Source organism: Chenopodium album, chromosome 5 (assembly GCF_948465745.1).
Source record: "Chenopodium album chromosome 5, dcCheAlbu1.1, whole genome shotgun sequence".
Taxonomy (NCBI): domain Eukaryota; kingdom Viridiplantae; phylum Streptophyta; class Magnoliopsida; order Caryophyllales; family Amaranthaceae; genus Chenopodium; species Chenopodium album.
The window spans coordinates 30065571-30084432 of record NC_137838.1 but is presented as its reverse complement, the minus strand read 5'-3'; positions in this window follow the sequence as shown (position 1 = coordinate 30084432).

The following is an 18862-nucleotide window of genomic DNA, read 5'->3' as shown; positions in this document are numbered from 1 at the left end:
AGCTTCCTAAGCTTGAAGGAATCCACCGAGTGACATTTGTTGAAACGCTTTCCATGCTTGAGGAAAGCCGACTGAAGAGTTTGGTACCTTTCTAAGCCTGAAGAAAGTTACCGGATAATACTTTCCATGCCTGAGAAAAGTCGACGAACGAATTTGGTGTCATTCTATGCTTGAAGAAATCCACCGATAATGCCTTCCATGCTTGAGGAAAGCCGACAAAAGAATTTGGCGGTTTTCTATACTCGAAGAAAAATCCACCGATAACGCTTTCCAAGCCTGAGGAAAGCCGACTTGGCGGTTTTCTATACTCGAAGAAAAATCCACCGATAACGCTTTCCAAGCCTAAGGAAAGTCGACTTGGCGGTTTTCTATACTCGAAGAAAATTCCACCGATAACGCTTTCCAAGCCTGAGGAAAGCCGACTTGGCGGTTTTCTATACTTGAAGAAAAATCCACCGATAACGCTTTCCAAGCCTGAGGAAAGCCGAGGATTGCTGAAATTTGTAAGTCGATGATGGTTCGATTATCCCCGAACGTGGGCCGCAGATGTTTCACAATTTTAAGCCGATTATCCGACCATATTAAGTGCTTAAAATGCCGAAAAATAGACTTTGATGTTTGCTAGGGGTAAAATGGTAATTTTAGTCCCCCTCAAATATCAGTTAGAATTTTCCGCGTAATTCTAGCGAAAAATAATCGTCCAATAAGCTCGAAAAATCATTCAAACTGGTAAAAAATGTCAGGAATATTCGCTGACAATGTACAGAGTCTGTCGTGCCACGTCACCTCTTTGCCGTGACACGGGAACTCCTCCCGTTAGACGGGATAAAATCCCGTGTCACGGGAATGTTTTTTTCCCTTTTTTTTTATTTTTTTATTTTGTTATTTGAATTGGTCAACGTGAATCAGCGCGCCACGTCAAATTGTACCGTTACACAATAACGGTAACCGTGGCACGGTGAACGGGGTGCGCAACGGTTACCTTTTTTTGCTTTAAATTCACGCTTTTGCTTCACCATCGCCATTTCATTGCTCATCTCCTCTCTCTATCTTCTCCATTTTTACTTCCTTGCTCACACAAATCGCCGCGCCACGGTTAAGAGAATCCGGCGGACGTCCGGCGTCACCGTGACACGGTAACGGCAACCGTGACACGGCGGTTCCTTTTTTTCTTTCTTCTTTTTATTTTTGTTTCTGCTGCGAGCTGCTGCTACTGTTGTTCGGTGCTCTTGCTGCACAACGAGGCTCCGACGACGTCTGCTCTTCCCGTGACACGTGACTTGGTCCCCGTGACACGTCTGTTCTCCACCGAGCCGCGCCAAAACTCAGCCGTGTCACAGCGGCCGCGCAGTTCTTCGAGGTTCTTCGAGCTTTTGGAGCTCAAATTTCCACCAATTTTGCTCTAATTTCTTGCTATCTTCCTCATTTTCGACCCTCTACAAGCATCCATGTAAGTTTCCTTTGATTTTTGTCTTGAATTTGCTTCAAATAAGTAATTTCATGAAAAAAAACCCTTAAAAATCAATTTGGGGATTTTTTATTTTGAGGTTTTATGTTGAAATTCTTGCCATGATTTTACTTGTATATGTATGTATGTGTGTTTGTGAGAAATTTAAGACAAAAATTGCATGATTTGATGGAGAATTGAGTAAATCACCATTTTTGGGTACTACTTTGTGAAATGATGTTCATGTTACTTCTTTGTACTTGAAATGGTGAAAAAATGGTGGTGAACCTTGTGAAATGATGTATTGATTCATATTTTGCATATGTACTATATTGTCATGGAGAACATAGTATCATGCGGCTAGGAGAACTGTAGTATTAGTTTGTCATGGAGAAATAAAATACCATAATTTTGCCAATTTTTAGCCTGGAGGTAAAAATTTAGCATATAATTCAATAAATAACTAAATAACTTAGGAAATGATGCTAAGTATTTAGATTTTTATTTTTATAAATATGCAACTTGAATTAAATGTCTTAGGAAATGATGCTAAGCATTTAGATTTTTATAATAGCATGCCTAAGCGACGAGATTGCGATCTTTCTACCCACGGCCGGCGTCGGGCTTTTCGGGAGGACACTCCCACCGTTCCTAAGGGCATGGACGACGATATCTTAGAGTCCGAGCCTCGGACTTCTACGAGTAGGGGTAGGTGGGTTCCACCTCCGTGGACTCCAGACCAGTTGGTTTTCTGCCGTGAAAACCATGTCTCTCATCGCCCACTCTCCGGCATAGTTGATGGCACGCTTCGCCATCACGGTTCTGGAGCCGGCGATTTGAACCCTCGACTTCACCAGATCATTACGAGGGATCCTGCTACGAACGCCCTATGGGAGTCAGCTGGTTTAGTAGACTTATATGCGGCGGTTGTAGGGTTTCGCAGCCCCCGGGGTTGCGGTGCGACGGTCGTTCGCGCATTGTTGGAGTATTTCTGGGATACTACCAACACTTTTCATTTTGCTTGGCGGGAGATGACGGTGACCCCTCTAGACTTTAGCATGATCAGCGGGCTGCGCTTCACCGACCGGGATGTAGGTCAGATGTCCGATCTATCTTGGGGATCGGCTGAGGCAGCTGATTTGTTGGGTCCGATCGTTCAGCACATCAGGACCCGACCAGTGTCTCGAGGTGGTCCTAGGAGTGGACGATCGGAGCTGGCTTCAGTTCTAGCTCGCGGCTTCGAGATGGAGGATACGACGGCTGAGCAGCGGGTGCGGATCTTCATCCTGATCCTGATCTCTATGACCCTCTCTCCTGATAGGAGTTCACGCGTACTCCTTTGCTACCTCCCCTCTTTGGCCAGGATCCATGAGGTAGGATCCTATAGCTGGGCCAGTCTTGGGTACGCGGATCTCCTTTTGTCGCTACGCCACGGTTCTCGGCAGCTGAATGACGAGTCTCCCATCATCGTCTATGGTCTGTGGAGAGTCGTAGAGGTGATGATCTTTTCCCTTTTTGTTTTACTTTAGCTTGTTCAACTCATGTGCTAAAGATTACTTTTCATCGCAGCTGTGGTTCTACGAGTATTTCCCAGGCTTGGCTCCTCGCCGGCGTCGTGGAGCGGTCCATGATTTCCCTGTCGGGGCCATCTAGCGTGACCGAGGAGAGTCACGGGTGGAGTCCGTCCCTGCACTGTGTGGGCTACTACGCCGAGGCACCTCTTCTGTTGGCGTAAGGATCAGTTTTGTTGCGTTTTTTCCGTCTGACGTTGTTTCACGCCAACTTTTTATGGTTTCCAGGTTACTATTGATGTCCAGTATCGTCCCTGGGCCGGGATGACTGATCTACCTGAGGCCTTGCGTCTTTCTGCGCACCGCACCATTTTGGTTGGTACCGGACGCTTTGTCTGGTATTTGGGGGAGCGAGTCATTTGTCAGCATAGCGGCGATCGTTTTGTGGTGCCCTCATCTCCACCAGAGTTGATGCTGGACTCACGCTTGATCAGAGAGTTGATCAACTGGGGAGAGCGCTATACTTTTCCATGGCAGGAGCTTGTACACATGGAGAGTGACTATGCGCGGGATTTGCTTCCCTCTCTGGCTCCTCCACCCCGTCTTCTTGAGGTATGATTTCTTTTGAGGATCTTCTTTATTAGTCTCTATTTTAAATAGTCGAATAACTTGATTATTCGATCATATTTTCAGACGACTATTCGCCCTGTGGGGAGGATCGAGATTCCTCCTCTGTCTGTCCGCTATCCAGGGTCGATTGGTATCACCGAGGACCATATTGCTGACGCGCCAGAGGGTTACAGACAGGCGCAGGAGTCTCTGCCCGAGGTATTTGAGCCGGTGAGTTTTCTTTGATGCGTTATTCATCTTTTTAACGCCGCTTGTTACTAACTTTTCTTTTTTTTATCCTCAGCCTAACCGCCCGGAGATGATGGGATTCATGAAGCTGGTGGACGCCCTGAAGTATTGCATCATCAAGCTTCGGCGTGGTGCGAGTTGTCGGAGCTCTGGCGACGTTCTTGAGGTATCATTCATTTTTCACTTCTACCATTTGTTTTATTTTGCATTGTTGACACCTTTTGATTTTGTATCTTTCAGGAGCGACGGAGGTCCCGCTCGCGCTCGAGGCCTAGAGGCTCGGACGAGGAGGAGCTTGGTCGTGGTAGACGATCTCCTGAGGCTCACCGGCGTTCTCATTTTCAGCGAGAGCCTCAGACTACTCAGCCATTTCAGGAGGCTCAGTGGCAGCAGCCTCAGTCTTCCCAGCGCTTTCTGGGCAGAGTCAGGGGGCGCGACAGTCATTTTCGCAGCCTCCGCAGCCTGAGTTTGGGTCTGTTTTGACTCCCTTGGATCCTGGTTCGTTTTCAGCTCCATTGTCCGGGATTCCTCCACCGGTGTCGGGCTTGTTCTCAGTTCCGCTGTATGGGACGATGCCTTCACCAACGATTCTAGTGTCTTTGGGCCAGTCTACACCGTTTTCCGGCTGGACGGGTCCTGCCTTGAGCTTGGCTACCGCTGGGGTTACAGGGATTAGTAGGGACACTACTCCATGTACTCGGATGGTGGAGGGACTCTTCGATTCGCCGTTCCCATATGCATAGGGTGGAGACGATACTGATTCTGGCTCTAGGGACTTTTGACCGAGGGTTTTTATTTGTACATACTAGACACTTGACATATTTATTTATTACGACTCTTTGTACATTATTTACGGTTTATGTATTTATTATTGTGTGTTAGTGTGTGTTTGAGACTCCTTGTGTGTGATCGTGTATTTTTTAATGACGCGACAAAAAAAAGTGGAGTAATGGAGGGTACCGACCTTCCCCAAAAGAAAAAGGAATAAAAAGTCAAGCAAAAATAAAAAAGCTAAAGAAATAAAATCACCTTCCCAAAAGACAAGCAAAAAAGATAAATAAATAAAATTACCTTCCCCAAAAAAAAAATAAAAGGACAAGCAAAAATAAATAAAATGATAAGGGAATAAAATATTAAAGTGGGGAATAAATAAATAAATAAATACCTTCCCCAAAATGATAAAGAAATAAAAATATTAAAGTGATGAATAAACTAAATAATAAAAGAAATAATAATAATAGAGATAAAAAAGTTGAGAATTTTATTAGAAATAAAACTCTCAGAAAACTGAAAAATAAACGGTGAAGATAAAATTCTATAAAAAATCCGGATAGATACGGGAAAAGATGAAAAAAGAAAACGCGTGGGGTGCCGTGACACGGCACTGTTCACCGTGTCACGGCAGAACTTGTCGTGTCGCGGCAAAAGTTCCCGTGACACGGTAGGACTTGCGGTGTCACAGTACGCGTATTACTCAGCGGTGTGTTTTACGCGTATAAAAAGATAAATTCTGGGCAGTGTCGAGCGCTTTTGCTATAAAATAAGACCAGTTTATTCATGATATGCATAATTACGAGCCACAAAATAATTTAGAATTTCATATTTCAATAATCATGTCTTAGAATTTTGATAATACATTGCGCGACTGGTCTTATTCTTTTACCAATGCTGAAAAAAGAGAGTTAGAATTATTTCATGTCAGGGGTTTGCTAGCCCTGCAACACGTAGCTATTGAACATGATTTTCTTAGGGCAGCATTAGATTATTGGAGTCCAGAAACACACTGTTTCAAATTTGATTATGATGAAATATGTCCCTTGCCGGAGGAATTCGGCGCAATCTTTGTATTTCCTGCTAGAAATCTTATTGCCATGCCTACCCTACGCGAATATTATTACCAAGATTTTGAACGCCATCTGAATCTAACAGATCCAGATTTAAATAGAATTGTTTGTGGTAATGAAATAGACTTAGAAAAACTTGCTAATTTATATTTTAATCGCCCTATCTCTGAGTCTTATCATGTATATCGTAGAAGGGCATATATTTTTTGCATGTTTAGCAAGATCTTATTTGCAAACGGTAGGGTAGGACATGCTTGTCTAGCGTCTGTGCTTGATCATGTCGAATCCGGAAGATCTCCTATGCCGACGTGCCTTGGAGAAACATTTCGTGGTCTTGACGAGGCAAAAGCTTACCGGAAAGCCATCAGGAAGGGCTCTCTGGTACTACTGCAGGTAAAAACATGCTCCGAATAGCCCCCGTGACACAAAACAGGCACCGTGTCACGGTGGGTGTTTGCCGTGACACGGTTAACCCTGCCGTGTCACGGGAATCTGCAATTTTTTTTGTTTTTTTTTTCGACTAATTTTTTTTTTTTTTTTTTTTTTTTTTGCAGATTTGGTTGATGGAACGTTTGGAATTATTTGAAGCCCCCGACGATATTGAAAAATATGGCCCTAACGACCTAGTCCGCAGGAAAAAGAATTACTCTGCGAACATGTCGTATGAAGATTGGAAAAATTTCTTTGCAAAGAGGGAATTTTCCATTCGTTGGGTGGTGCCTTGGTGGAGGCTTACTAGGATGGTTGGCACGAATGAAACTTCATATTTCCGTGTTCCTAGTATCTCCAAACTGACCTTTTATTGTCCCTCTCGACTGATGCGGCAGTATGGACTTTAACAAGTAATTCCACGCTATAACGATAGTCCTCGTGAAGTATCGTTGCATGAAAGTAACGTTCACAAGTACGAGGCTTATTGGATTGGAAGACCTTTGTGGACTGTTTCTGCAAGTGACCAAGCTCCTCCTCCTTTATCTAGTGCATACAAGGCATGGTTGAACCCTAGAAGTAGGAGGGAACGATTCGGATCACGCAAGTCTGATGTGAAGAGTCATCTTGGAAATAAGAAAGCTCCTCCTAAAGATCGTCTAGGTCCGAGAACACAAGGGATTGAATTTAAGACTCCTATAATGCCAAGAAAGAAGAATTATGTGAAAGGGAAGGGTAAAGAAAAGATGGTCTATAGGGAGAAACAACCGAAAAAATTCAAGAAAGGTGAAAGGGGTGAAAACTCGACTAGGGGTGTGACGGTTCGGGCTACGAAAGACACATTAATGGTGAAGGCCGACCTAATTGACCAAGAGAAGGATGTTCCTAAAGAGAAGAGAGATTAGATCAATAGTGCTTTGCTTTTTATGATTTAATTTTTATTTAAAATAAGGCATATGATGCCAATACTTGTAGTCGCATTTATTTTAATAATAATAGCACATTTATTTCAGCCTTAAAAATAAAAATTACAATGACTTTTATTTATTATTTATTTATCCGAGTCAAGGAGTCGGACGCAATGGAAGAACGAAAATAAAAACTCGAACAATGAATCCGCAACGAATGCGCCACTATTCTAAAAATAAAACGGAAAAACTGAAATTCCACCGTGTCACGGTGAAAGGGTCCCGTGACACAGTACAAATTCCCGCGTCACGGCAATTTTCCCTTTTTTTTTTTTTTTTTGTTGGCCGACAAAACGTGACGTGGCACGGGAACTTCTCCCGTTAGACGGGATAAAATCCCGTGTCACGGGAATGTCCCTTCCTTTTTTTTCGTTCAGGCCCACCGTGTCACGGTGAACAGTACCGTGACACGGTGGGATGTCCCGTGTCGCGGCAATTTTCCTTTTTTTTTTTTTTGGCCGTGACGCAATGCTGAACTGACGCGCATATTTGATCAACAGAGGGAGTATTTTTTATTTTAAAGTGGTCGGGCCCCCTTGAGGGGTTGCCTACGTATCCTAAAAAGGAATCAGGCCAAACGTAGCTCTATTGGGTCATGAACCCATGCGACTAGGCATAGAATTTCTTGAGTTGATCCAAGTTGGTTAAATTATGGAAGCCGTTACCGTCCATGTCTACCAATTGTGCCGCTCCGCCGGACAGGATGGCTTTAACAATGTACGGGCCTGACCAGTTCGGTCTGAATTTTCCTCTTGGATCTAACACATTTTTACGAAGTGCCTTAAGCACTAGGTCACCCTCTTTGATATTTCTGGTCTTGACTTTTTTTATTAAAATGTCGTGCCAGACGCTGTTGGTAGGTTTGGACATGATGCAAAGCTACCAAGCGTTTTTCATCAAGCAAGACCAGTTCGTCGTATCTTGCTTTAATCCAGTCAACTTCATCTAGTTGGCTTTCCAATGCGATTCGAAGAGAAGGGATTTCGAGCTCGATTGGTTGTACAGCTTCAACTCCATAGACCAAAGAGAAAGGGGTAGCCCCTGTTGATGTACGAACAGAGGTTCGATAACCCTAAAGGGCGAAATGTAGCTTACTTGGCTAATCCTTGTAATTTTCTGTCATCTTTTCGATGATAGTTTTCACATTTTTGTTGGCCGATTCGACTGCTCCGTTTGTTTGTGGTCTGTAAGGTGATGATCGGTGATGCTTGATATGATATTTCTGTAATAATTCCGCGCATTCGGCTTGGAAATGCGTTCCATTATCACTGATCATCTCATGTGGTACCCCATAGCGGCATATGATATTTTTCTCAATGAATTGAGCTACGTGTTTTGTCGTTAGCTTGGCATATGAGGCAGCCTCGACCCATTTGGTGAAGTAGTCGATTGCTACGAGAATGAATTCATGCCCCCCTTGTTCTGGTGGTGTTATTTTTCCAATGATGTCAATGCCCCAAGTGGAGAAAGGCCATGGAGAAGTATACGTGTAGAGAAGCGAAGGTGGAACACACTGTAAGTTTGCATAGACTTGACATTTCATACATTTCTTGACGTATTCATGACAATCTCTCTCCATAGTAGTCCAATAGTAACCTTGTCGTTGAATCTTTTGGACTAACATCTTTGCATTCATGTGTGTTCCACATATACCGGCATGAAGGTTTTCCATGGTTTTATGTGCTTCTTTCTTGGCTATGCATAAGAGATTTCTTCCCATTGCAGTTCTCTTGTGGAGTTCTCCCCAAATGAGCATATACTGTGAGGCCAGGAGCCTCAAAGCACGGCGTGCCCTTTTATCAGTATTAGGAGGGTATTCTCCTCTTGTCACATAATTAAGGATGTCCGTATACCATGGCTCTTCATCTTCTTCTTGTGGTTCTTGTTCATCGTCAAGTGCATGAACATAAGCCGGCTCATATCTTCTTTCTTTGGTCAGTGGCATTCTGATTGTATCAGTTGGAATTCGCACCATTGATGCTAATTTAGCTAGTGCGTCGGCGAATTGGTTTTTTCTCTTGGAAAATACGTATACTCCACTTCATCTAGTTGCTCCGTGAGAGTTTCTAAATGAGCTTGATATGTAGCGAGACTTTCACTTCTCACTTTCCATCTCTTGGAGATTTGGTTAATGATTAGTGAAGAATCACCGTAGATTCTGAGTTTCTTAATTCCCAAGGCGACAGCTATTTCTAACCCCAAAATGCATGCTTCATATTCTGCGGCATTGTTGGTGACATCAAAGTCGAGCTTCATGGAAATTGGGATGTGCTCTTCATTGGGTGATACGAGCAAGACTCCTACACCACATCCCTTTTGGTTTGAAGCTCCATCGAAATAGAGCGTCCAGCTATCATCTTCGGTCATGAGTAAATCTTCGTCAGGGAAATCATACTCATCTTCTTCTTTTTCAGCTTCTTCTAGCGGAAAGTCTGCTAAGAAGTCAGAAACTGCAAAACCTTTGATGGCTTTTTGTGGCACAAATCTCAAGTCAAATTGAGCCAGATTGACTATCCACCGTGATAATCTGCCGTTGAGTGTTGCTTTCTCGAACAAGTATTTCAGAGGATCCATCTTGGACACGACATGCACTGTATGAGTGAGCAAGTAATGTCTTAGTTTCTGTGCGGCCCATACAAGTGCGAGACACAACTTCTCAAGTGGTGTGTATCGCGTCTCATATCCTTGAATTTTCTTGCTCAAGTAATAGATTGCATTCTCCTTGCTTTCGATTTCTTGTGCTAGCATTGCCCCCATCGTTTCTCTTGTGACCGTAAGGTAGAGTCGAAGAGGAAAGTCAGGTATTGCTGGCGCTAGCACGGGTGGGTTTGCTAAATACTCTTTGATCTTGTCGAAAGCCTTTTGGCAGTCATCATCCCATGTGACTGGGACATTCTTCTTAAGCTTCTTGAATATAGGTTCACATATCGCTGTGAGCTTTGATATGAACCTACTTATATACTACAACCTTCCAATGAAGCCTCGAATCTCCTTCTCATTTTTAGGTGGTGGCATGGCCATGATTGCTTTTACTTTTGTAGGATCTATTTCAATCCCTCGAGAACTGATCACGTATCCAAGTAATTTTCCTGACGTGACTCCGAATGCACATTTTGCTGGATTTAATCTCATGTTGTACTTGCGGAGTCTTTCAAAAAACTTGCGAAGGGCAATAATATGGCCTGGGCAATCTTTAGACTTAACGATCATATCATCGATATAGACCTCCACCTCTTTGTGCATCATGTCATGTAACAATGTTGTAGCTGCTCTTTGGTAGGGGGCACCCGCGTTTTTCAACCCGAATGGCATTACCGTATAGCAATATGTACCCCATTGCTTGATGAATGTGGTTTTCTCCATATCTTCTTCGGCCATCAATACCTGATTATATCCGGCGTAACCATCCATGAATGACAGGAGTGCATGGTTTGCTGTATTATCGACCAGAATGTCAATGTGAGGTAGAGGGAACCCATCTTTTGGGCTTGCTTTATTGAGATCCCTGTAATCAACACACATTTGGACCCTTCCATCCTTCTTTGGAACTGGAACCACATTTGCTATCCATTCCGGATACTTGGATACTCTGATGAAACCTGCGGCCAATTGCTTCCTAATTTCTTCCTTGGTTTTGAGAGCCACATCAGGTTTCATTCGGCGCAGCTTTTGTTTAACAGGCTTCATACCTGGAATGAGTGGTATTGTATGTTGAGCTATATCCCTGTCAATTCCTGGCATATCTTGGTATGACCAAGCAAATACATTAACAAATTCACTAAGCAAGTTAATTAGCTCTTTGCGTTCATCTTGACTTAGTGTTAATCCAATTTTTACTTCTTTAACAGTTGTATCATTCGAAATGTTAACTGTTTCTGTATCTTCAATAACTGCTGTTTTATTTTCGTGTTCTTCCATTGATTTTATTATTTCTTTGTCATTTTTATCATTAGCAAAGCAATATTGATCAGGGCTAGGGGAATGGCACGCATCGTAAGCAAAGGTACTCATTTTATTGAATTCACGGGCTAATACATCAAGAGAGGCAAGGTCGGCTGCGACCTTACCAGAATTATTAGGACTAGAAAGAGAGGACTCAACAAGAGACTTAGGGTTGAACTCTATAGCAGAAAGAGGGTCGGCCTCAGACTCTAAGGACTCGTCTACAGACTTAGACTCAGACTCGGACTCGGACCCAGACGACTCAGACTCATCAAACATAGGACCCTCGCTAGCGGTTATTTCCAACTTCTCTCCACTCGGCGTAGTGATCCTCAATGTCTTGTGACATCCTCTTGAAATGTTGTCAGCTTGGACAATTAACTTGGAGGGGTCAAAATCCTTGTTCGCTATGACAGCTTGAACGAGCTCGGAGTTATCATTGCGGACCGTCTTGGACTCATTTTTCTCCATTCCAAAAAGAAGGTTGATTCCTAGATCATCAGAGTTCAGGCTAGCTGGCTCCTCGGTTGTGAAGAACTCTTCCTCTTCGTCAACGAAGTCACAATCGAGGAACACCTCGAATCCTGGTTCACGGATCCCATCATGGACGAATGGCTCAGGGAATTCATAGCATGGGAAGTCTTCCCCTTCTTTGATGTACTGGCCATTGAGGGTGAACGGATACGGATCCATGGCCATTTTCGTCTTCGTGATTCGAGCGTTATTGCGAGCCTTCATTTTCAATACATCTCGTTTCAGATCTTCTTTTGTTGGCCTGAATCCCAAGCCGAAAGTATCCTTCTTGAGCGCACCAGGATGGCCCCAAGATTCAGCCATTTTCTTCTTGAGTCCAAGGGTCATTCCAGGGAAATGACCTTGCTTCTTCAGAATGGCATTGATACTGGTGTTTGAATAGGGATCGAATTCGAGATGGCACTTTTCCTCCTCTTCGATCACGAGAACACCATCTAGTGAAAACCCCCAAAGATCTTCATCTTCTTCGTCATGTTCAACATGGACGATAGGAGTATCAATAAGTTGAATGCGCATAGGAGAAGCATCGATAGTAATCGAAACCCCTCCAACTATGGCTTTCACTTTTTGGTGAAGCGATGACGGAATCGCCTTTAGCTCATGAAGCCAAGGGCGTCCTAACAACAGATTGAAAGAGGCCTTAATGTCCACCACCTGAAATTTGGTGCGATGTTCAATGGCCCCAGTAGTTATATTCAGTATGATAGTACCCACGGCTTGACGGCGAGTATTATCATAAGCTCGAATCCCTTGAGTGGAGGGAGTCAATTCTTCATTCTTTATACCCAACTTCTTTGCAGTACGGAGTGGGCACAGATTGATTGCAGAGCCATTATCAACCAGGCACATGGGAACATTCATCTGCCTACACACTACAGTGAGGTGTAAGGCCTTATTATGTTGGTCCCCTTCCGGGGGTAAATCCTTATCAGAAAAGGAAATCAGATTACTAGTACTTGGCAGCTCAGTAGTAAGAAAGTTGACCAATCCTTGAGGAGTCATGTCATCATCGACTCCTATTTTCACCAGAGCATTCATCACAGTCTTTCGATGCTCGTGGGAAGTGGCCAAAAGCTTCCATACATTCATCTCCACCTTAGTATTTTGCAGTTGTTTGACCACATCGTTGTTCACAGGGTCGATGGGATCAACTATCGGATGTGATTATGGTGGAGGTGGAGGTGAAAGTGGGTTAGGTTGTTGCAACCGTCCACTTCTAGTGAGAACCTTGACCTCAAAGTCCCCCCAAACATCTTCACTGGTGCCAAGAGATGAACAGGCTATGTCTTTGAGATAGACGTCTTCATCATCACTATCCCAGATCCCATTCACTTCTTTAGTACTTGAGATAAATACAACTTCCGGCAGAGGTTCATTCATAGGTTGAATGAGTATTGACGGATCAAAGGAGACTTCATCTCCCATGATAGCCAAAGCATCAGAAAGAGGACCTGTTTGAATGTTAGGCTTCTTGCCCCCTGGAGGGACAGGAAGTTGGTTAGCATCAATCAGGTCTTGGATTGCATCTTTCAGCCTCCAACACTTCTCAGTGTTATGACCCTTTCCTTGATGAAACTTGCAATAAGCATTGGGGTCATAACTAGCGGTCCTATTCTCAGGTCGAGGTTCTGGAAATGGTCCGACTGGCATAATCAGTCCCTGACCATGAAAACGGTCATAAGCAGCATCATAAGTCATTCCCAAAGGCGTATAAACCCTCCTTTGCCTTTGGAATCTTTGAGGAGGAGCATTAAGGGCCAGCACATCATTGATGTTGATATTGTTGGTAGCATTATTGGGCTTAGAAGACGAAGAAGAAGGAGTGTCGTTCTTCTTGTTTTTCCAAGTGTTGTTGTTATTTTTGCTACCAACAGACTTCATCAGTTCATCTTCGATATTGATTCCAATATCGTATACAGCTTCAAAGGTACTTAGAGGCAGAAACTTCAAGTGTTGCTTGTACTTATGAGTCAGATTGGCAATGAACAAGCGGACCATTTCCTTCTCCTTGGGAGGATCCACCAGGAGCGCAGCTGTTTCTCTCCACCTGCTTAAGTAAGTGGTGAAGCCTTCATTCTCTTTCTGTTTGAGAATAGAGAGTTCACGTTCAGAAGTCTTGGCCTGGATGTTACACTTGTACCGATTCATAAAGCTTTCAGCAACATCCTCCCAAGTCGCGACATGCTTGGATTCCAAAGAATAGAACCACTGTTGACAGGCATACTCTAAGGAAAGAGGAAACACCGTAGGGAAGAGTGTCACATCTACTCCCTTAAGAGCCATAGTTGCAGAAAAATCCTTCAAATGGAAAAGCGAATTATCAGTAGGCTTGAATTTGGGAATGTCAGCAGTGGAAAACTTCTCAGGAAGCTTCTCTCTTATGGAAGAAGAGGTGACAGGCTATTCCATATAAGTGAACTCTTTAGAAATCTTGCTCATCTGTTCCTTAATCTTGTCCATTGCAGCAGTAGTGACATTGTTTTGATTGTCTTGCTCTACAGTGCTGACTCTAGTGGTGAGTGTCTGCATCATGTCAGACAATCTTTCGATTGTCCTGTTGAGGTTCTCAATGTCTTCCTTAGTGGCCATTGGTTGAAAGTAGACTGGAGATGGATCTTGTGGAGATGATTGAGGTGGTTTCCTTGTACGCCTCTTTGGTATAAGAGGTTGTTGAGGTATGGACTCGAACCGTAACAATCTACCCCTGCTTCTTGTCCAAGTGCTGTGACACCGAAACAAACACACCTTTAATGACCAAACTTAACCTTAACCTATCCGGATTAAAAAGAAAAAAAAAATTTATTAAAAATCTATAATTTTGAAACTCTACTTATTATTTTTTTTTTTTTTTAAAAAAACATGGGAGGATACCATCCGACTTACTCCGAAAAAAAACGACACAAAAACGAGACTTCCCTAAAATACGGTCAAAAAGTGGTGCACGACTAAAAAAAAAGTGTGTGAACACGATATATGAGTGATTAGGTGAGGTTATAGACGCGTGTTTTGACCGTATTGCTAGACACGACACAAAACTGGACACAGCATTCGAGAAAAAGACTGTCAAGACACTTTCCTGGGCACCGTGTCACGGTGCAGACTGTCGTGACACGGCGCAGTCTACCGTCAGACGGTAGACTTCCCCGTGTCACGGCACTGTTCACCGTGGCGCGGCAGAACATGTCGTGACACGGTGCGCAGTTCCAGGTCAGTTTTGTGATTTTTTTCAGATTTTAATCGATTTTAGGTCCGTACTAATTACTATGTGAGAATAAAAACCCTCGGTCATGGGTTAAACAAAAGACCAACATATGAGGGTTAACACCAAACAACCACATAGCATTTAGGCACGATGATGTAAAAAAAAAAAGTTCGCAACCTAGAGTCGAGATCTATGTTCAACTATTGGTCAAGCTTTGGGTGTCAAAAGGGTACCATGGTTAAGAGTTTGGACGCGTTAGCAAGGCAGCCTCCCTTGAGGGTGTATGCCAACGGGCGGCTCCGCGAGTTCGTGATGAAATCGAACTCGACTCCATGGTTTGGGTGGATTTAATAACTCGGATGAACCCTTATTGTCATGAGCGTTTTTAGGTCAATAGAGCTTAAATCCCCCGGGGCAAAGACACATGTAGAACACATACATTTTTTTCAGAAAAATCGAAGGAAGTCAACTGTGAGGAAAGAAAATAAGCCACCGGACTGATTTTAGGACTGCCGTGACACGACAAAAATTCTTGTGTCACGGTACTATGCACCGTCAGACGGTGCACTGTACCGTGACACGGCAGATTCTGCCGTGGCACGGCAGTCAGGAAATCTGACTGGTGCCCTGTTTTCCTTCGCGCGCAACCAAGTTATCCAATTTTTCTTACGGGATAGACCTGAACGTGACGTTAAAACGTCTATGCAAATGCAAAAATGCCAAATTAATCACAGGAATATTTTTTAAGAATCTTTCAAGTCTCATCCACTCATCTTAATTACATACCGATCACTCAAATCGATAAATAATTAAGAATCCTTCCCAGTGGAGTCGCCAAATTGTAGGCGTCGTTCAAAGTGCGCCTACGTTAAAGCATGTGGTGAATATGCTTGGCACTCATAGGAAGTGGGAATTGACATTACGATTAGGGACAACGATTAGGGACAAATAAAGTAGGGAGCCGCCAACAAGTTTTTAAGGAACTTGTAAACCGTTCACGAATCATTTAAGGCAACCACGAATAAAGGGACAACGATAGGCAACAACGATTGACCCGTGAAGGTTACACCCCATTCATAATCCATGAGATTACTAACTCCATATGGTTCGGAACCACGAAAGGAGGATCGGGGATGATGGTACGAAGTGAGTCATGAAGTCACATTCGCCCGTATTGGCCTCTACTCGATTCTTATAGTGAAAATCGATTCCTGCGATCTCAAAGGCATACAAACAAAATATTCAATTTGCTCCAAACTATTATTTAACTAAATTGGTTTAAGATTAATGCACACATAATTCTAAAATATTGGTGATCACTTCAATTAATAATAAGATTAAAAAGGATCCTAAACCGGTTGTCCAAATTATCTTATTAGTCGTGATTTTCAATTACATATTCCCTTTAAACATGCAATGTGGTGATCAAAATAATAAAACAACATTAATATTAAAACCAATTTAATCACAATTCCAACAACATAAAATCGTTAGAAAAATAATAAAAATAAAAGGAGCATGATCCTTACTTTGATTCTGTTTGTTTGCAACTACAAAATAATAAACGAGTTTGTAACTTCAAGGAAATAATTAAAGCAATAATTAAATTAAATTAAATTAAGTAAGGTAGATTTGGGGCCAAACCCTCAAACAGTTATACCTTTCACGCCTTGGTTTAAGGACAGAACCTCGAGTAAAATATGGACTCCTTTGAGAGCTTGAAGAAGGAATTTTGAAGTGAAAAGGGTAGGCTAGTGTTTAGGCTAATAGCATAGAAGAGAGAAAATAAAAATAATAAAATTACTCGGTGCCCCGTACATCATAAATGAGGGGGGTATTTATAGGGAAAATGTGTTGAGGGAGCACACGGAACCCTAAAATGATAAAAACCCTAAAAAAGTATCCCGTGACACGGTCAAACTGTACCGTGACACGGGAAGCTCCGCCGTCAGATGGTACACTTTCCCGTGACACGGTACATTTTTTATGTGACGCGGGAATTTTTCAGAAAACGGGATAAAAAAACGTGTTAAGGGTTTACGCGGAAAACACACGGAATGTCCCGTGTCACGGCAGACCTCCCGTGTCACGGGAAGTCCCATCGTCAGACGGGAAGGATTCCCGTGACACGGTGGCAGTCTGCCGTGGCGCGGGAATTTCCAGTCCATTTTCCGTCTAAATTCATTTTTAACCCTAATTTCTTTCGGCTTTTTAAGTGCCGATTGATAATTTCGGGCCTTTTCTGGCTTTTATTGTTAGGGATAAAATAAGAAAACAATTATATAAAAATAAATAAAAGGTTTGGGCCAAAAAAAAATAATAAAACAATAAAATAAAAAAAAGGTTTGGACTTAAAATTAATTAATAAGTTTGGGCTGAAATTACAACTATGCTTTTACCAAACATCAAGACTAATCCATGGACTGTTCAAAAATATGAATTTAATAAAATACGATTTTTTTAAGCACTCTCGAAATTAAATATTAAACCCGACCAATAGTGGCGGTGAAAGGTTGTTCATCATCGGGTTTGGTTTTGGGGAGACATTTTTAGGTGTCTACATTATCACAGTCATCCCACCTTTTTTAGGCACTACCTGCACAGGACTTACCCATTTGGAGTCAGAAATAGGATAGATAATGCCTGCATCAAGTAGTTTCATAACCTCCTTCTTGACTACCTCCTGCATGTTGGGATTTAATCTTTGTTGGGGTTGAATGCAAGGCTTATAGTTGTCCTCTAGATGTATCCTGTGCATACAAAAATCAGGGCTAATACCCTTGAGATCATCAATATTGTACCCAATAGCTTTCTTATGGGCTTGAAGAACCCCTAGAAGTTGGGAAGTTTGTATGTCATTAAGTGCAGTACTGATGATCACGGGGTATAGTTCCTGTTCATCAAGAAAAATATATTTTAAATGAGAAGGGAGAGGTTTTAGTTCAGGTTTCTTAACCTCTGCAGGTTTCGATTCCTGAACTAAATTTACTACCTTCATTGTTTCCTTGGGGCTTAATCTTTTAAGGAAAGAGCTTTTTCAATATCTTGTACCTCATTACCCCAAACGCTTGCATTGTCTCTAGATAAATTCCCGCAGAGAACTTCCTCTAGGGGATCCCTCGCAAGAACCTGTGGCAAGCTATCATCACAAATATCGTCCATTATATCAATTACATCAATATAACAACAATTTTCCTCTAGTGTAGGCCCTTTCAAAACTTTCCCTAGATTAAAAGTAACATTATCGTCACCAACAAAAAGGGTTAGTTTGCCATTTTTAACATCAATAATTGCTCCTGCAGTATGGAGAAAAGGCCTACCTAATATAATGGGTATTTGCGTATCCTCTACCATGTCTAACACAACAAAATCAACAGGAATAAAAAATTTACCAACTCTGACAGGAACGTCCTCTAAAATACCTAAGGGGAATTTTACCGAACGATCTGTCGTTTGCAAAGTTATATTAGTAACTTTTAATTCTCCCTTATTAAGTTTAGCATAGACAGACGATGGTATGACACTGACACTAGCACCCAAAGAACACAAAGCTTTATCAATAAAAACATTCCCTATATGATAAGGGATAGAAAAACTACCGGGATCCTTTAATTTAGGAGGGGATTTGTTTTGCTATAAAGCGCTACACTTCTCTGTGAAAGCTACAGTTTCTACTTCATTAAAGGCCCTTTTCCTAGTCAGAATTTCTTTCATAAATTTAGCATAAGCAGGAACTTGAGTGATTAAATCAGTGAAAGGAATTGTTACCTGCAGGTTTTTCACAACCTCTAAGAACTTACCAAATTGTTTATCAAACTTACTCTTCAGTTGTCTATTAGGGAATGGAAGTTTGATAACCAGGCCCTACACATATCCTCCCTTATCCTGAGATTTACCCTGCACAGAAACATTAGTAGAGTTAGTATCTATTTGTGGCCCTGCAGGGTTAGCAGGATTAGCGTTTGGTATAGAGTAATCTAGATCAGGAACTGGTCTATCTTCCTTTGGCATAGGAGGTCCATCATAATGTGAACCACTCCTTAGAGTGATTGCATTGGCATGATCTGTAGGATGGATAGGTTGTGATGGGAAAGCTCCCTGCTGACGGGATTGTAGGGTAGATGAAA